Here is a 22,086-nt window from a genome sequence, read left to right on the forward strand (position 1 = left end):
ATTTCTGTTTTGTAGTCTATCCTTCCTACCACTCATTCAGTGTGATCAGGTTCAATGTGAGGATTATGTTTCTGTATTAGCTTTTTAGCTTAGACAAGGATAGTATATGGTTTTAGAGCTGAAAATGAACTTCAAATGCGTGAAACCAATCTACTACACTTTAGAGATCAGTAGTCTGAGAATCTCTTTCTTCTAAATAATAATAATACCAATGATAATAATAATCTCTCTTAAAACAAATGCATTTCCTGATTGATTGGTGAAAATAACACTGAGCTTTCGACAAGTGAAAAAAAAATACAATGCATATACCTCCCCACTCCCCAAAAATGATTGCAATATTTCTGGTAGGAGAGGATTTACCAAGAAAAATTTATCTGTAATACTATTGAATTTTTCTACTCACAAACAAGTTATAAGGGATAGGAGATAAAACCTAAGGTCATCCCAAGAAAGAAACAGTCACACACCTAGGAAGAAGCTGAACAAGAAAAACTTTGCTACAGAGAAATAAAGAGCAAAAATGATTGCCGTGACATTAGAATAACATAGCATGGAGATTTTCTTTAACTGAGTACTCACAAATTGGTTTTCAGAGTTTTTTTCTCTTGTTGTCACTGTTAATTTATACAACCTGTATATATTCTTTGAAAACATCAAAATACATGTGTAATTTAAAATATTTTCTGATTATAATGTAGTTAGAAAATTGGCAGAAATAAATGCACATTTTCTCTCAAGAAGTTCAAGTTCATTCAGGCCTTAAAGAATTCCCACAGTTGAAGTTCAAGGGAAAATGAGTAGCTCACATTAAAACCCAGAAAACCTGTAGGGAAACAACATACTGTGAATAGGAACCAATAGCTGGAGAAAAAAAAATTATATCAGAGGAATTTCTTTGGAAATATTCTGTAACTCTCAACAGGAAAAAGAGGAGTCAGTATATAAAGGAGTAATATCTTTTTATATGCTCTTGAAAAAACTGTCAACATAGAAATCTATATTCAAAAAAACTGTGTTCAAGAACAAGGGATAAAGACATTTTCAGAAGCATAAAACACTAAACTATAAAGTAATTCAGTGCCTCTCATAGTTAGTATAGAGCTTCATTTATTAAATATATTCAGCTATCATTTGAACAATAAAAATATTGATGAAATTAAATACTTTGGATTTCTTCTCTTTATGCAATCATAAAAAGTCTCTGATCAGGAAAACACCCAGTTAATCAAGTAATACATGTTTACCGAGAATTAAACTCAGAAGCCAGTTGATTATTTTAATTCTTAGCAAATTTTGCAAGTGTTCATACTGATGTCTGTTTCCATTACTTATATTTTCTAATATATTTAGGCTACTTTTTCTTAACCCAATAATTTTCTTGTGTTACTTTTACTTTCCTTTTTCTAATGTGTTACTATTAACTTTGCATTCACTTTTATAGTTGTCCTTATTCTCATTGTTTTGGCCTTATTCTGTTGGCTGTTGTATTTTAGCTGTATGTTTTTATATATTTTAAATATATCAATCTTGTTACTAAACAGCATTTCTATGCTGTCATCTTCCTACTCTGTCTCTCTTTTACTCTTAAAATGCAAATATTTTATGCATGTCACCTATAGGAATTGACTACATATTTCTATCATTTCCTTATTAGTCTATTTATAATAAAGTATTAATTCCATTCATGGTTTCATGAGTATTCAGATATTTTGCCTTAATCTGTGTATCATCTCATGATCTTAAAACGATGATATGCTTTGTCATAACATAATATTGTTTAATAGCTGAAGACTCCATGTGATTTATAATTGCCATTGCATGGGACAGTTTAGCTGGCTATTTTTAACAACCTATGACAGCCCCTTTACCTCATGTTTAGTCCCTTTGACGCTTTGAAATTTTAAAATACTTCCTGCAAAATCCATAATACACTGTTAATACTATATTTTTTTGGTTTTATATGTAAAATTCTTTAATTTCAATGCCCCTCTTAAAAGTCATTTTATCTTTTTTAATGCTCAAAGTTTATTCAGCTTCTAATCTCCAGAATTCAGCTGTGAGACCATTACACTCAGATATTTTTATTTTTCAATAGTTCAAACATATTGCTATTATTTGAAGATAAAAGTAGTAATACCTTAGATGTGCAAACAAGTGAAATTTCCATTAAATTTATTGTACAAAGTAAAATTTAGTATTAATATGTTTTGAACTTAAAAGGTATATTCAGGTTTGATTCAAAGTGGTGCTCCTGAAGAAATCATCTACACTGAAGCACTTTTCACTTTCCTTAGATCCCTATGATTTAAAGTTGAAACAAGTTAGAGAATTAATTTCTCATCATAGCCAAATATTCAGAAATTATAATAGTTACTAATAGATGTTTAAAATAATTCCCCAACCTGTAAGATACGCACAATAATGAAATCAAAAAAGTGTGAGATTCATTGGCAAAATGATTCCTCCCTCAACTCACTTATTTAGTGTGTGTTCATAAGTAAAATACTTACTTTAAAACTTCATTTTGCTACATTTAAAATATATTTTTTAATTACAAGTGTTTTATGATGGTTAAATTATTTATAATTTGGAAAGTGCCTAGTACTTAGCAAATACCATCTTATTTTCATTTCTTTTCTTACATCACTGTAGTGCTTCCCCAAATTTCTTGATTATCAGAAGTACTGATACTCACTAAAACTTAGATTTCTCGATCCTACCTCACAGTTACTAAATCAGAATCTTCTGTAAATCTGTAAGACCCAGCATATGTTTGTTCCTTAAAAAGTCACTGATGAAGGTCCCAGTTGAGATCACAGTTTGATCTATCTTCTAATAAGTGGTAGAATATATTAAAAATGGCAAAACTATTCCATGCTAGTTTTGTTGAAATATTTAGAATTCATTTGCTTTTTCTATGTTGGTTATCATAAGAGCATTTCTGTAATTTGTTTCCTTAAACGGCTTTTTATCTAAAGAAGCCTTATGTAAAAGTTTAGAGCCATCTGGATATTTTCCAGAATAAAACATGAGAAGCAATTACATTGAAATGTCCTGTGGAAAGTTTGCTCATTCACCTCTTCTCATTCCATACTATGAATCAGTGATAGATAGTTATTCAAGTAATATATCATGTACTTTTGTAATAAAGAAACTGTTGTTTAAGAAATAGTCAACTAACTGTACTGATATTTCAGCTGAGGGAAGTAATGCCCAACAGATGCACATGAAATAATACATGCCTAAACGCCAGCTCTAATTCTTGCAAAATGTGTGATTTTGGACCATTTGTTTAACCCCATGTAACGTAAAACTTAGTATATTAGAAATGAAAACCATGATATCTATATTAAAAGTCCATTTTGAGGATTATATCAATTCCCATTTTTATGTACCTGTTATACATATTTAAAGTTCCCCGCTCCTAGATTTGAAACTAATCAAATGCTTGAGGGTATTTTTTGAATGGAATTCTACTGCAATTTAATGAAGTACAACTTAAAGTCCATGGATTTCAACTTTCTGTACAATGCTGTTTTATACAGAGGATATCTGTTTCAGAATATTTCAGGACATTTTCTAATCTACTTAGAATCTAAATACATTTCAACTTCTAGTCTACTACACATAAGTTATTGAATTGCTTTTTCCACAAATTTGTCATTCCACAATCCATAAAGAATAATTCAGAATAGTAGATAAAAGTAGAAAAATAGAATTTAAAACTGAATTATATGTAAAATAAAGTAGTAGGTTAAATGAAAAAACCTGAAAGTTCTGCTGTTGTTAAAAAATTGCTATGTATCAGGGAAGTACTAGAATGTGACTAGATTCAAAAATGATAAGTAGATTCAAAGCTTCAAGAGATGTTTTAAACAATTGAAGCAGCAAAGGCTATTATTACGTATGTGTATTTTAAAAACAAAAACTAAATGTTCAAAATTTTAATTTATAAATTATGAAAAATTCAGATAATACATAATATATGAACAATATAGTAAATTTAAAGAATATAGTAAAAAGCACATCAAACCTACATAAAGCTTATACCTATTAACTACTAAATACCATGACATTTAATATATATTTGAATTGTATTATGTATATATATTTTTAGAGCTTTTTCCTGAACATAATAAAATATAAAATGAAGAATTAAAATTAAAATCTATATTGGTGTGCAATTAAACATTTTTGAACATAATATATTGTGACCAAAACTCTATTACAATATGTAGTTCAACAAAGATTAATATAGATTAAATAGAATTATCATGCTTTAATTTTTGAAACAATTTTCTAGTTTTGTATATGTAGGTTGATTTTTGTTTTCCATATTAGAAACAATATAGGAATGATAATGCTTAAAATACACACCTTGCACACTTGTCCTGTCATTTCCTTAGAATAAATTATAAAACTCATAATTCTCAGTCCAAAGATCATCCAGGCTTAAAATGAAATAAAACCTGCAGATGTCATTAATAAATGTAATGAAAGATAATCACGATAAAAAATAGCACATGGTATATAACAATGTATATATAAAATTATATGTGTTTGTATGTGTATTTTTATTTTGAAGAGAAATGAATGAAAATTGTTCACCCAAATGTGTTTTGTTTATTATGGGTGCTGGGATTTCAGGAAATCTCTCCTTGCTGTTTATATTTACTAAATTCAACAATTATTTTACATTTAAAAATCACACAGAAAAACACTTGTAATTTTCAGTATTAGGAAAACAAAGAAAGTGAAAAGAAACAAAAAACAGGGAAATAAATGAAAAAAAATCAGCTCTCTTCTAAAGATGATATAATAAAAGATGCCAAAATGTGTTCAATACATTAGTGTGTTGTATATTTTCAATAGCTTCATACACATTTATTACTTTAAAAACACATATCTACAGGTTATTTTCCATTATTAAGCTACACTTGTGCCAAAACAGTTTGAAAAAAATTTTTTCTAGCTTGAGTATTGTTAGGCTTTTAGACTCTGCTCTCTGGATTGATGAAATTTTTTTTTTTCCTCAGGATAGCCCAAATGTATCCTTGGAGAGTGAAAGAATAAACTGGGATATTTACTAGAATGTCTGAGTATCCTATATCAAAACAAACCCACAACATATATTTGCACAAATATCCCAATATAGATGAATCTTAGCACTATACTATGATCACAACAGGAAACAAACCATTGCATGAAGCATTATACACTTTTTATAAAGTTAGAAACTACAATACCACATGTATTCTTAAGGAATACACTGTAAAATAAATAAAGGGCAAGGTGAATGCAAGATTCCTGATGAGGGACTCTTGAGTAGAGGAAAGGCTGGAGCTTGTGACAGTGCAGTGGCACTGGGCACCAAATAGTCAGATGTTAGACATGGTTATTTTCAGACTGTAGCTTTGGTTTTCAATGATTAATATTTATTGCAAAATGTCTTAAATAATTAATTAAACAAAACTAAGTCATTAATAGATAAATGATAAGAATGCGATAAGAAGAATTGTAATTAGCAGGAGACAGAGCAATAATCGTATTTTATGAATTTAATTTCTATTTTAATGATTACTATTGTTTGAATTATTTTCAAATACTATGTAGGCTGTTTCTCCTTTATCAGTTGCCTCTCCGCTCCATTGTTCTATAGTGACACTTATCTTTTTATTATTTTTAATAATATCAAATTCTATTTTTTTCTTGAAGGGGGATTTACTAAGGACATTCAATTATAGTCTCTCTCTCTTTTGTCACTCTTTCAAACTTTGTGATAAGTGAGATGAACTGCGTTTTAATTTTAAAATCATTTACGTGGAGATTCTTGGCCCTTTACAAAAGATGTTTCTATTACATACCTTTAGAAATGAGGCCGTTTTAAAGTTATTTCAAAGCAATAATTGTTTTTGTTTTATCAACAAATATTTAGATCATTGCTACAATTTGTGTTTGGCTCTCAATTTATAAACATATGTTAGGCATCTTTGCCTTATTTAAATAATTATCCCTTAATCTTTAAGAGTTCTGGAAAATGTATTTAGCTAGCCATAAGATATCAATGGCATTTAGATTCATTTAGCTGCGTTAGCAAATACCAAAAAGGAAAGTTGTATTTGGACTGCCTAAAACTATTTATGTCACTGTGTTTTTAATCCGTAACATACATAGTAATGTATGTTCTCACAGATAGAAATCTACAGAGAAAATAAGATAGGACATTTATGAAAATTAGAATATTTATCAAAAGTGAACTGCATTTCCGTATGTGTTCACTGAGCTTAAATGTTAAAGAAATTCTTCCTTTCAAATTATATCCACAAGGAAAATATTAGATAAGACTATGTTATCAAGGATAAAAAATGATTGAATTGCTGGTTTTACACTTAATAATCTGGAACAGAGATGTAGCTCAATGGGGAAAAAAGGGTATTTCAGATGTTACTGTTGCTTAGATAAAATGATATTTCATTCAAAGAAATAATCAACTTTGTGCACATTTGAAAAAAAAAGATTTCTTTTCATCCCAAATGCCAACTGAACTGTACATGCTGACATTTTGAATAAAGGAAAGTAAAAATAAAAATTGGTAAGGAAAATAATACTTATCAAATTGTACTCTTCCATTACTTAGAACAAGCTCTCAGGATGCTGACTTTTATTATATTTTAAGTGTTCCAATTTAGCTTCATTCAAATTGTTTAAACAGTTTTTAGCAGAATTAAACATATTGTTGCACAAGAGTTCTTGTTATAAAATCTCAGTAAAATAGAAACATGGAGACCTCCCCTACCACCAACCTCAATCTGCCCAAATCCAAAACTACTGCAAATTTATGACTGCAGTAATGGCAACATTCTAGTCTAGACCAATTGTTTCCCGAAGAGAGAAAAGCTTAAATAGTGTTGTTGAATATTTTGTAATTTGTTGTTCCTTTTAGATCATACAAGTAAAGCTGAAGGAACTGACTAAAATTTGAATTATCAAAGAAATGGGGGTAGAAGATAATAGAGAATTATAATAGTAGTAAGTGTAGTTTATCCCAACATTTAATGCCTGAGATTTCTACCAGTTTTATTTCTGGTCAATATAAGACTGTTGCTTTATTATAGTCAAAATAAATTTTTGCTTGAGTCATGATTTATTATCTTATTTTGAGAATATACCAATATCAATTAATTCTCTACTTTTTAAAAATATGTGCATCAAAATATAGTTATTAATGTTTGAATCCAAAGTAACTGAAATAGGACACTTCCAGGAACAATAAATTATAATGACTGATAGATATACAGAAAGACATATGGAATGGGAGACAGGAGAAAAGATTTATAAATACACAAACATAAATAATCTTCATGCTAAAATACTAAAATGAGTATTCATTTGTATTAGCAATTACTGTCTGTTTCCTACATGTCATTCTAATACATCCCAATTCCCCTGAATAGATGAAACTTCAAAAGTTCATGTGATCTATTCATCCATATGTAATTGCTATAACCCATTTCATTGGCAACATCATTGTTATATCATTATGAATATTCATCTAACTTAATAGAAGCTTATATAATTTGTAATTAATTTTTATCTACTATTATTCAGGGTGTAATCAAGGAAACAGAAATGCTTCTAACTACAGGCTTACTTTGTTTTATTGTGCTTCACCTTTTTGCATTTTGCAGACATTGCAGTTTTTACAAATTGAAGGTTTGTGGCAACCCTGCATTGAGCGAGTCTATCAGCACCATTTTCCTAACAGAATGTGCTCACTTTATGTCTCTGTGTCACATTTTACTTCTGTATCTCTGGTAATTCTTGCAATACTTTTTCATTATTACTGTATTTATTATGATGATCTGTAATCAGTGATTTTTAATGTTACTATTATAATTGTTTTGAGGTGCCACATACTGCATCCATATAAGATGGCAAACTTAAAGGATAAATGTTGTGTGTATTCCGACTGCCCCACTGACTAGCCATTCCCCCATCTCTCTCCCTTTCTTCAGGAATCCTTATTCCCTAAGACGAGATAATATTAAAATTAGGCCAATAATAACCCTACAATAGTCTCTAAGTGTTCAAGAGAAAGGAAGAGTCCCATGTCTCTCACTTTAAATCAAAAGCTAGAAATGATTAAGCTCAGTGAGGAAGGCATGTTGAAAGTTGAGATAGACTGAAAGCAGGTCTCTTGTGCCAAATAGTTTGCCAAATAGTGAATGCAAATGAGAAGTTCTTTAAGGGAATTTAAAGTGCTACTCCAGTGAATACATAAATGATAAGAAAGCAAAACAACTTATTGCTGATATGGAAAGTTTGAGTGGTAGGGATACAAGATCAAACTAGCCACAACATTATCTTAAACCAAACCTTAATCCAGAGCAAGGCCCTAACTCTCTTCAATCTATAAAGGGTAAGAGAAGTGAGGAAAGTGCGGAAGAAATGTTGAAGCTAGTAGAGGTTGGTTTATGAGGCTTAAGAAAAGAAGATGTCTTCAAAACATAAAAAAGTACAAAATGAAGTAACAAATGCTGATGTAGAAGCTGCAGCAAGTTATCTAGATGATCTAGTTAAGATAATGGATGAAGTTGGCTACATTAAACAGCAAAATTTCCATGTAGACAAAACAGCTTTCTATTAGAAGATGAAGTCCTCAAGGACTTTCAGAGCTAGAGAGGAGATGTCAATTCTTGGCTTCAAAGCTTCAAAGGACAGGCTGACTCTCTTGTAAGCAACTAGGCAGCTAATGACTTAAGGTTGAAGCCAGTGCTCATTTGCAATTTGAAAATCCTAGGGCCCTTAAGAATTATGCTAAATCTTCTCTGCCTGTACTCTATGGAGTACAGAACAACAAAGCCTGGATAAAAGCACATATGATGATGTCATGGTTTACTGGATATTTTAAGCCATTCTTGAGACTTATTGCTGAAAAACAACAACGAAAGAGGTTCCTTTCAAAATATTCCTGCTCATTGGCAAGGCACCTAGTCACTCAAGAGCTCTGATGAAGATGTACATTAAATTATTGTTAGTTTCACGCCTGTTAGAAAAACATCCATTCTGCAGCCCACGAATCAAGTAGTAATCTTGACTTTCAAGTCTTATTATTTAAGAAATGAATTTCATAGGCTGTGGCTGCCATAGATAAGAATTCCTCTGATGGAACTGGGAAGACTATATTGAAAACATTCTGGAAGGGACTCACAATTATAGATGTCAATGGCATTAAGAACATTCGTTACGGAGGTCAAAATACCAACATTAACAGGAGTTTGGAAGAAGTTGATTCCAACACTCATGGATGAATTTGAGAGATTTCAGACTTCAGGGGAAAGAAGTAACTGCAGACGTGGTGAAAATGGCAAAAGAGCTAGAAGTGGAGACTGAAGATGTTACTAACTTGCTAAAATCTCAGGATAAGACTGTAACGAATGAAGATTTGCTTCCTATCAATGAGCAAAGGAAGTGGTTTTGAAATGAAATCTACTCCTGGTGAACACACTGTGAATCATGTGGAAATAACAATTTTGAATTTTATGTAAACCTATTTGATTAAATAGCAGCAGGGATTGAAAGAACTGACTGCAATTTCAAAAGAAGTTCTTTCGTGGGTAAAATGCTAACAAACATCATTGCGTGTTACAGAGAAATCTTTCATGAAAGGGTCAATTGCTGTGGCAAACTTCATTGTTGTCTTATTTTAAGGAATTGCCACAGCCACCCTAAATTTCAGCAACCACCACTCTGATCAGTTAGCAGTCATGAACACTGTATCAGTTTGTTATCACACTGCTAATAAAGACATACCCAAGATTGAGTAACATATAAAGAAACGAGGTTTAATTGACTCACAATTCCACATATCTTGGGAGGCCTCCCAATCATGGTGGAAGGCAAAAGAGGAAAAAATGTCATGTCTTCCATGGTGGCAGGCAAGAGATAGCTTGTGCAGGGGAACTCCCATTAGATCTTGTGAGACTAATTCACTACCATCAGTTTGCATCCTGAATGGACTAAAAGTAGGTGCTTATGTAAAAAGGAAGAAATGTAACTATGTGTGGGAAAACAGGAATTAAGAAGTGGTAAGGAAGAGAAGTTGGTAAACAGGAATCATGACGGATGAGGGGTCTGGCATTTTATTGTCTGAGGGTCAGTTTACTTAGGAAGTAATTCAGATAAGACAAATGTAAGTTTCAAGCTTTAAGACCAGGAGGGTCAATATCTATGCCTGTCCAAAAAACAGTAAACATCAGTTCCATGGGCCAGTTGTGGCAGTTTCAGTGCTTTCTTTTATTTGCAGTGATGAATACCTCCAGTGTCTTTTTAAAAAATATTTCATACCATAATAGCCTTTATTTTAGAGTTAAGGGAGTCAGTGTGGAGATTTTAACAGGCGTAAAACATATGTATTCAAATTCTGCATTCAGGAAGATAAGAAATTAACTATAGCATAAGTTTGTAGGTTTTCTCTATCAACTAATCCATTAACCCTCACTCTTGACTGGTAGACTGCAGTAGTTTTTCATTTACCCAGGTATAGCAATAACTTTGAGTATGTTTCTAATAATTTCCCCAATGTCTTAGTATTTCTCTTTTCCTAGTATACAGTCACCTTGGTCAGAAACAGCATGTCCCTTTGTGGAGGGGTGGAGAAAATTTTATAAAATAAACTAATGGCTTGTTGGTTCTTTTTTCAAAGAAACCCAGTATCTCCATCAATTGAGGGCCTGGAAGTCATGAAACTGAATTTTTTAGGTCTAGAAGTTGAGTATGGAGCTATGACTTAATTTTTCCTGATAGAGATAATCCCCATCTGTTGATACTATGGAAGGTTTGGTTAAATGGTTAAGAGGTGGCTGAGTAGCACATGGATATAATAAATCCACTGCAACATGCCAACTGCCAAAGCCTTCATACTCTCTTCTCTGCAAGGGCTTCTTAAAATGTAGTTCACATGGATAGAAGGCAGGATATTCTATGAATATGAGTTGTAAAAAACTGGTTTCAACAAACTAAAAAAAATTAGTATTTCCTTCCTTAAGAATATAAGCAAGAAGCCAGTAGTATTAGTAGCATCTGTGATTTTTGTCACCAATAGAAAAACGTATATGATATTATGCTTATATTTCAAAATACTATTTATTTATAGATAGATATCACTACTTTGAAGACACAGAAGTTGCAAATCTATTATGTTTTGTTACCTAATATATTATTAAACACCACACATGTTTAACTGTACCACATTTTTATTTTTATTTTTATTTTGAGACGGAGTCTCACTCTGTCACCCAGGCTAGAGTGCAATGGCATGATCTTGGCTCACTACAACCTCTGCTTCCTGGGTTCAGGCGATTCTTTTGTCTCAGCCTCCCAAGTAGCTGGGATTACAGGTGCACACTGCCACACCCAGCTAATTTTTTGTGTTTCAGTAGTGATGGGGTTTCACCATGTTGCTCAGGCTGGTCTCGAACTCCTGAGCTCAGGCAATCCACCTGCCTCAGCCTCCCAAAGTGGTAGGATTACAGGAGTGAGCCACAGGGGCAAGGCTAACTATACCACATTTTTAAATTCACACATATAGTCAACATAATTAGCTTTTTAAAAAAAAAAATCTTTAGTATTTTACCTTATCAATGTAAAAAGTTATTTGCTACAGAGGTTCGTAGCTTAACCAGATAGAGGGATTCATGGCCCCTATGCACACACATGTACACACCCCCCAACCCAAAGGTTTAGAATCCCTAGTCTAATATATACAAGGGCATTTTTGGCATCTCAGGATTAGTGATCATGGATAACCATTGAATAAAATCTTCAATTAGCCAAGACAGCTGTTAGAACCATCCAAGCGCTCAAGCTAACACATTAAAATTTGCCTCTAAGGTAAGTACAGCCATATCAATAATTTAAGACATATATGTTCTCCTTGATCTAACACCCTTACAACCTATTAATTTACAAACATACTTTCAAGTCCTTACCAACGCAAATTGGGAAAATTTTGCAGTCCCTTTGGTGTACAGGCTATCTTCTTCGGAGGAAAATTTGTAATTCTCCCTTTTAGGCATGATGTGATGTAACTTTCATTATAGGTTTAAAAGCACTGACTAATGTAGTTCTTAAATATAATGAGCTTTGCCTTATCAGAAACAGCCACGTCAGAAACATAAATAATTTTTATGATAGGGAAAGCTAATGTCCTCCAAGAGAAGGCTTTCAGGAGAGAGTCAAGCACGAAGTGAGCAGGCAATAAGACCTCTTCCATCATTGTTGCCATCACTGTCATCATCATCATCATCTTCTTAATTTCAAGAACTGATTTTTATTTTAATATTTCAAAATTGGGGAAGGGAAGGAAACATCAAAACATGAAAAAAATGCAGTTAATTTCTATCTGAGTACCAGACTAGCAACATTTTCTTGCTACTCTGTAACATCTCTATGTTTTGGCCTTACTGTCTCTGCCAACAATCCACGATTCTCAAGAAAACTTTAAATTGCACTTTTGTGCCAGGATTCTCATCCCCCTTTGGTGCTTCCACTGTATTTTGTGTAACGATTCACTGTTCTCTATTTATCAGATTTATCTACTCATCTGTATTAAGCTGATTATGTTCAGTGTTTTCACTCCTGTTTTTTAAAACTACTGCTCCAGTCTCTCTGGGTTGATTCACTCAAATGAAGGAGTAGATGGGGGTAGGATGCTTCCAACATTTTCTTCTCTATTTATACTGTGGCACACAGGGGAGTGAACATACAGATATAGTTCTCATTTTCAGTGGTGATTTGTAGGAAACATGTATAGCCCGTTTTCCAAGCCATCCTGACTTAAGCTGTATTCATATTGAGCTCTACCAGAACTTTACTTTAAGATAGGGGGATAAAAGCATCAGTACTTGCCCAGCCATCAAGAAAGTTGACATTTATAACTTGGCTATTGATTTCTATGTGTATCTATCTAAGAGTTATAGTCCTAGAAGAGGGAAAGGATGATTTAGGCAGATCATAAATCTCTAAAAACATCTGGACCTCACCCTTGATGATGCACATATAGCAGCTAAGATGAACTACTTACCTGTGCTTCAGAAGGCCTCAAATTCATCAGGTTAAACTTGCTAGAGGATTAGGAATAACTGAGGAAAATTGAGGAAAATCAGATGATGTGCAGTATCTTTAAAGTTAGAATAAACTACTCTAAATAACATTCTTCTTAAACTACCCATATAAATATTCAGAAAATTTTTAAAAAAGATATTCCCTAGGATTTTGAAACCTGGTAGAGATTGATAACAAGGAAAATGCTGTCTGCACAAGCTACAAAATCAATACCTTTTGAGCAACTTGTGTTTTCTATAGACAAAAAAGAATCACTGTTTAAAGAAATGAAAAGTCATGCTTCTTCCAAGAATCCATTATTTTCAGTGCCTTTTCTGAAATGATGCTTACCACTCCTGCAGACTAAACTAGATAAAATATAATTTCAAAGTACAGTAAAGACAAAAGGCAAAATAGAAATCTAATTCTTAGAAGGCATGATGGAATAAGATGAAACTGTGAGAGCAATCACTTTTATCAATAGAGGGAAAATGCATTAAGGTGCTGTTTTAGTTTGTTCTTGCACTGCTGTGAAGAACTACCTGAGACTGGGTAATTTATGAATAAAAGAGGTTTAATTAACTCACAGTTCTGCATGCTGTACAGGAAACATGGTTCAGGAGCCTCAGGAAACTTAAAATCACGGCAGAAGTGCAAAGGGAAAGCAAGTATGTCTTCACGTGGCGCCAGGAGAGAGAGAAAGAAAGAGAAAAGGGGGAGGTGCTACATACTTTCAAACAACCAGATCTCATGAGAACTCTATCATGAAACAGCCTGCAGGGGATGGTGCTAAACCATTAGAAACAACCCCCATAATCCAATCACCTCCTACCAGGCTCCAACTCCAAGAATGGGGATTACAATTCAACATGAGATTTGGATGGAGACAGAGAACCAAACCACATCAGGTGCATAATATATATACTATTTTTATGACCAATTTTCTTTGTTTCTGCAATGTAATTTTTTAAGTCAAGATTTGAATGTTATTCTATAATGTTCAGTTTTTTTGTACTTTTTTTTACTTTGATTACAGCAAAGCAACAAAGGATTGCAATAAAAGTCACATAACTTATTGTATCTGTTATCTTTGCCCTCCAATATATGCATGCTAATCAAGATATCTTAAAGTGACAAATTTGAAAAAGATACAATGGTGTATTAAAAATTACAGTATGTCTTAAATACCAAATATCATTTTCCATATCCTATGTTTTAATCTAGTATGTCAAATGGACACCTCTGTTATGTTGAGGGGAAATCTGCTACTGAATTTGTTGATTACACTAAACAATGGCAATATATATGAGGCCAGTTTGTCAGTTTGGCCTCTCACTTCCAGGTTAAAGCATGTATAGATTAGTTTCACTATTTCATTGATGAATGATGTTATGATCAAGTCTGGCAAGTCATTTTGTTTGTTAAACCTGTCAAAACAATGAATTGACCATACCAGAGTATATTTTTTCTCATTAACAGTTGCTACCTGCTCTAGTTTAAGTACATGTGATGCTACAAATTCTCAAGGACCATTTACCTAAATTTAGTCAAGGACAAAGACAGCCTAATGAGGTGAGATAATCTTTTCTTACAATGTTTATGGCACAAATTGATTATTTATTTAAGTAAAAACATATTTACATCAAATATAACGTAAGTTTTGGTTATTGCCTCAGAAGAGTATCATGACATTAATTGCAAATACTTAGGGCAGTAAAAGCTTCCTCTAAAAAACTTAGTACGATAATTTCAAATAAACTACCATAGAGTCTTACAATGGAAAATTAATATAATTTTTAATGTTTAATTTCAATATTACATTATTCTACCTGGCATGCTATTGTATTATGTTTTTTTTCTGTTATTTTGTTCTTAATTGTATACATTTTTCTTGCCATAGACCTATTAGAATTCTTTACTTAATATTTTTTGATTTATTGATAGCTACTTATTTTCATATTTGCAACAATTTTTAACTCTCTCTCAAAAATTTTACATACATATCCCCATACACACTCCTATTAATATAATGTATCTAGCAAGAGAAATAGGCAATTATAAACCACACCTCCACTTGCAAAATTTTAAATTCATTTAACAGTGAAATTTATGATATATTAGGAAATTTTCTGAAATTGTAACTGATCATACCCTAATTTTTACCACTTCTCCCCACCTAATTGTTCAGCTTCTTCTCTATGAGAGTTAATAGGAGTGACATCTGTGCTGTGGACTTATCTACTAAGACCATAAGACAGATGTTCTAGAGGATGCTCTACAGATGCAGTCTGCAATTTAAATAAACTGCTGCCCAGCTCACAGTTGGATTATAGAAACTTTTACCATACTTTAGGGAAAGTTTCACTAAGTATAATGTTGGTGAGTTTTTTTATTCAATTATATCCTTATCAAAATATCAAAATGAATATCTTATTAAAATAACAAATAATATTTAATAACAAGTATTTTATATAAATATACATAATGTGATTATGATTTAGAAATTACAGATTCAGTGTTTACATAGAATATTCTCAATTAAACTTTGACTTTAATAAAAGCACTATTAACTTACTGGAGTTTGTTCTCAGGTTTGTGTAGTGCAAACTCATAATTAAATCCTTTCTAGGCTTACCCAGTCTTGTTTGATTTTAACTGCAATACCATGATTTTCAGCCAAATAAACTACTCAAAACTGTTTTCTGGTACAGCTTTTTATCTATATAATTCAATTTTTAAATACAGAAATTTATAATGAATATACCACTTACCTTTATAGGAGATATAAATAATTCCTTTAAACCAACATCTATTTTTTAATTTACATTTAATTTTTTTTTACATTTATTTTAGATTCAGGCATGTAAGTACAGGTTTGTTACATAGGTAAACTTTTGTCATGGGGTGTTATACAGATTATTTCACCACTCAGGTATGAAACCTAGTACCCGTTAGTTATTTATCCTGATTCTGTCTCTCCTCCCACATCCACCCTCCGATAGGCCCCAGTGTGTGTTGTTCCCCTCTATCTGTCCATGTGTATATATATATATTTTATGACATGATTTTTCATATTTCTTCTGTTAAATTGAAAGGAAAATGTCTGGATCTTGGGGTACTATTCATCAATGCAAACAAGTAGAACAATTTGTTCCCCAACACTACTTTCTGAATAAAAAGGCAAAATATTAACTCGAAAAAGAAAAAAAAAAAAAGGAAAATAGCATCTACTACCTTCAAATAGTAACACACCAAATTCCACATTGGCCTTGAGAAAACTCATGAACTTTCCATTCTGCATTAACCATTACTTTCTCAGCCCCGCAGGGAAATATTTTAAAATAAACATTATGATTTTAAATATCATAATAACATGTAACTTTTTATGATTCTTTTATTTATATATACTTAAATATATATATTCACATATTTTATATATATATGTATGTGTGTCTGTGTATCCTTGGGATAGTGAAATATTTCTTAAGTTAAAGACAGAAATGAAATAAAGAAGAAAAATGAAAAGAAAAAAGGAAGATTTTAAAGAATTTAACGATCAACTTTTCCATTCAAAGTCATCTTTGAAGCTCAAATCATAAAAGATTAATTTAATAAAAAGCCACAGTAACCCCGAAAAAAAGATGCAAAGTATTTATTATGTGTTTCTATAATAATTTATAGAGAAAGTGCTTTAAAATATTTTTCCCTTAGTCTGGAATTTTGTACTAGTTTTCAGTTTATAGTTATTTTACTAGAAATATAAGTTGAACATGGCCAGCTATGACTTGTTTCTTGAGGTACTATACCTAAAGCATTTTAATTAAAGTTTAATATAGAAGTTTGCATGATAAAAGTCAAAATGAAAATTTTATGCCATTATCAGAGAAAAATGTTGGCCAAAGTAAAAACATGTAACTATTTCATGTAGCAAACAAATGACAAATTCATTCTAAACTTGACCTTTCAAAAAGTCTGTATTTTCCTTATAACATTACATATTTGTATTTACATTTTTGTTAACTATCAAAATTATGCAACCAATATATGAAAAAAAAATGTGTATTGTGTGTTTGACCCAGGCAGATTTATCAGTGCAGGCAAGAAACAACCATATTGGCCAGTTTCAACCATTTTATGGCTGTAGTTATTTGAGAGCTATCTTGGACAATTTATGTACAACAGAACATATTAATATTGGAGGTACTAAGTGATTATGGGGTAAAACTATAAAATTTTGAAAAATGACTGAGGAATGTATGTTTTATTTCTAACAATATCAGACTCTGTCCTTTTCTTGTAGACTTTATATTCTCCAAATAGATTGTTCTGACTTAAACCCTGGTGTCTTTACTTATCCTTTACAACCTGTCTAGAATTCCTATGCCCCCAAATACTGTTAACTTTCCAAGTCAGCTCAAACATCACTTTTTATCATTCCTAAGAAATAGCCAATCTGTCTTGAACGTCATGGCAGAGTGTACATATTCCTAAACCGTTATTATGAAAACCGTGTATTTATTATGACTTATAATCTGTTTGAAGACTTAGACTGTGAACATTTTGAAAAAAGAAAGAGTTGTATATGTCTCTTTTCTATTCATAGGCTTAAGTCAGTGCTAGGCAAAATGTAGAAACTCAGTAAATGTTTGTCAACATACAAGAGAAAAAAGAGAATAAAAATAAGAAAGAGTCAAATGATATGTGAAGGAGAAAGAAGAGGGAAAAATGAGACAAAAAGAACATTAATTTGATGGCTGTGAAAATCCGATATTTTAAGAATATAAGGAAAGGCTACATGGTAGAAATCTGAAGTTGATTATATGTTCTCATACATTTGAGAGAGAAATAATTGAGGGATTTTAAATTATGAAATATGATTAAGAATGGCCCTTTGAATTTCCTATTTTAGTAGTTTCATATTATACTGAGCATTGCTGGAAGAAACAGGTATACTGGGGCCATGGTCTCCATATACATCATGAACAAGAGTAACTCATTTTATCTTCTTTAACTTTGGAGCTTCTAGATAAAATTTTATTTGAAAAACAAACAGTGATTCTAATTTAGGAATATAAAATTCTTAGTGAAAAATTTCCATTTTACTAACATGGCAAGTGAGATTCAGAAATGTTAATTGGCTTGCACAAAATTCTAAATGTAAAATGCAAACCTACAAAATTTCTACAAGATAACATAGGAAAAAATCTTGGTGACTTTGAATTAGGTGATGACATTTGAGATATGATACCAAAAGCACAATCCCTGAAATAAATGATAGATATGTTGAACTTCATTAAAAATCAAATATTCTTATCTCAAATGACACTGTTAAGATAAACAGGCAAGCCACAGAGTAGGAGAAAATATTTGTTAAATATATTTTTGATGAAGGACTTGTATCTAAAATATGCAAATAACTCTTAAAATTGAAGCATAAGAAAACAAATGAATTAACAGGCAAAAGGCCTAAAAAGACACCCCACAAAAGGCAATATACAAATGGAAAATAAGCACATGATAAAATGCTTAGTATTATACATAATTAGGGAAATGTAAATTATAACATCAAGATAGCATACATGCCTATTGGAATGGTCCAAATTCAGCATACTGACAACACCAATCTACACCAACAATCTACCAGTTCAAATGCTAATCTTTCAGAAACACCATCACAGCCGCTCCCAGAAATGTTTTACCAGAGGTCTGGGCATTCCTTAGCCCAGGGAAGTTGATATGTAAATTTAACCATCACAGGCCCGGGCAAGATGGCTCACCTCTGTAATCCCACAGTTTGGGAGGCTGAGGTGGGTGGATCACCTGAGGTCAGGAGTTCGAGACCAGCTTGGCCAACATGGTGAAACCCCATCTCTACTAAAAATACAAAAATTAGCTGGGCATGGTGTTGGGCATCTGTAATGCCGGCTAGTAGGGAGGCTGAAGCAGGAGAATGGCTTGAACCCGGGAGGTAGAGGTTGCAGTGAACCAAGATCATGCCATTGCACTCAAGCCTGGGCAACAAGAGTGAAACTCCGTCTCAAAAAAAAAAAAAAATTAACCATCACAGATTGTAACAAATGTTCACTCTAATGAATATGTTAATAATAATGGGAATGTGGGGAGATACCAGGTGAAGAGCATATGGGAATTCTCTGTACCTTCTGCTCCATTTTACTGCAAACCTAAAACTACTCTAAAAAAATAAAATCTACCAAAGGAGAAAACAAAACAAAACAAAACAAAACAAAACAAACAAACAACAATGAACCAAGCTATATGCTTTCTAATCATAAGAGTACTGGCTTAAATGATCACAGTATAAAATCATTGAGTCAAAAAACGTTAAAATCTTTGATGCAAGAAGTAGTGTCACAGTCAGTTCCAGAATTAGACGTACTTTCCAGAAAATGACATTATTTCTTTCTCTGCGATTTAAAGTTGGACTACATAAACCACACAGGATATAAAAGAAAGTATTGTTAGTAAAATACACCTGGAATCAAAAAACACTTCATAATAGGAAGAATAATAGCCAATATATTAGAAAAGATTGATACTTATCTAAGAGCACATAAAATCAAATCTCATGGAAATCAAACTGAGGTATTTTAAAATGAATTAATGTCTATATTTCCATTCCTTCCCATCAGGATTTTTAAAATGGTACATATTTGTTATATATAAAGTTTTGGTGCCACAAAAGGAATAGCACTTGAATATAAAATTTTCTTTTTAATTATCAGCAAGGCAACTTACCTTTATAGAAGGGTGCCCTTACAGATGGAGCAATGGTGAGTGCACACTTGGACAAGGGAGAGGAAAGCGTTCTTATTCCTGACTCACGTGGTCCCTGCTGCTGTGTCATTCCCCCATTGGCTAGGATTAGACCGCACAGGCTAAACTAATTCCGATTGGCTAATTTAAAGAGAATGACAGGGGGAGTGCTTTGGTGGGAGTCAGGGCAAAGCAGGTAGCAGGTAATCTAAATGAGTTAGGGTGGAGCAGGTGATCAGAATGAGTGAGGGTGGAGCAGGTGATCAGAATGAGTGAGAGTGGAGCAGGTGATCTGAATGAGTGAGAGTGGGGCAGGTGATCTGAATGAGTCAGGGTGTAGTAGTTAATGAAGAAAGGTTGCTTTACGAGGAAGTTCACTTTAAAAGTAGAAGGCAAAGAATTGAACATACTGACTTATTAATTATTTGAAAAGTAATTTTGAACTCATATCTAACATATTTAAAGTGTATAATATGATGTGCTGATGTACATCTAGTGAAACAATTCCTACATCAAGCAAATTAGCATAGTCATCATCTCTCATAATTACTTTTGTGTGTGTGTGGTTAGTTCTTAATGAAGTTGTTCATGTCTCCTCATTGGCTATCCTTACACATCCCTAGCTGAATAAAGAAAATATAAACACTCTGCTAGGACTAATAAATCTATGTCAGGTCTACTTTTATTTTTGCTTCTCTAATGAAGCCCTGAATACAATTTGAGTGCAATATAATACCACAGGAATCTTCTGAGTGAACAAGTTTCTTTTCCACTCCTGAGTGGAGTCGTTGGAAGTTCACAGTAATTATGAAATATTAAAACCTAAAAAAAAATGAGCCTTCAAACTCCAGCTATGATACACTTCTGGTTAACAGTCAAAGTTTAATATATACGATGAAACCAAATTTTCACATTTTTTAAACAAATCTGGACTATTTTATTATTAAATATAAAAGAGATTTCTATGACGAACAGATTGACAGATTTACAAAAAGGGGCTATCAAAAATATTCAATGTATACATAGAACAGAATAACTTAAAACACTGATACTTTATAAAACTGAAGAATTATTTGAAAAAAATGTTATTATTGTTTGGAAAATAGAATGTTTCTTCAAATAAATTTCTAACACTTGACAAAATAAAATTTTATCATGCATACATTCTAAATTTTTGTGTGCTTCACAAGGATTAAGTATTTATTTTGAGTGTATTACATAGCTTCAATTATTTGGTACACATTTACAAGCAGCATAGTAAATTTATACAATATCATACATAGATACTAGCATGAGTTATATATCCTGAGAAGTGAAATCTTGAGGAATTGGGATTATATTTATTATTTTTCTATCAAGTATCACATACTTTAAAAATTACTTTAAATTGATTTTTAATTGACAAATAAAATTGTATGTATTTATCATGTGCAATGTGAAGTATATATACACATTGTGAAATGACTAAATCTCACTAATTAGCATATGTATTACCTCACATAGTTATTTTTATAGTGAGAATATGTCCACTCAGCATTTTTAAATAAGTCAATAAATTGTTATTAACTATAGTCATCATGTTGTACAATATGTCTCTTCAATTCATTCTTCCCATCTCACTGAAATTTTGTATCCTTTAACAAACATCTCAACAACCACCCTCTCCCCCAACCACCCCAGTCTCTGATAACCACAATTCTACTCTCTATTTCTATGAGATGAACTTTTTTAGATTCTTTATATGAGTGAGATGATGTAGTATTTGTTTTTCTGTGCCTGGCTTGTTTTACTTAATATAAACCTTTTCAAGTTTATCCACATTGTCACAAATAACAGGATTTCCCCATGTTTATGATTGAATAGTAGTTTATCATGTATACATGTTGAGTATCTCTTATCTAAAATGCTTGGGATCATAAGTGTTAGGAATTTCATGTTTTTTTGAATTTTGGAATATTTGCACATACATAATGAAATATCATGGGGATCGAGCCCAAGTCTAAATACAAAATTCACTTATGTTTTATATACACCTTGTAAATGTAGTCTGTAAGTAATTTTATACAATATTTTTAATAATTTTTTGTATAAAACAGTTTGTGTACATTGAACCATCAAAAACCAAATGTGTCACCATCTCAGTCATCCATGTGGACAATCTGTGGTTGCTTAGTATCACCATCATTCCCAACTCTAAATTTATGG

The sequence above is a fragment of the Pan paniscus genome, chromosome 4 (assembly GCF_029289425.2).
Source record: "Pan paniscus chromosome 4, NHGRI_mPanPan1-v2.0_pri, whole genome shotgun sequence".
Classification (NCBI taxonomy): domain Eukaryota; kingdom Metazoa; phylum Chordata; class Mammalia; order Primates; family Hominidae; genus Pan; species Pan paniscus.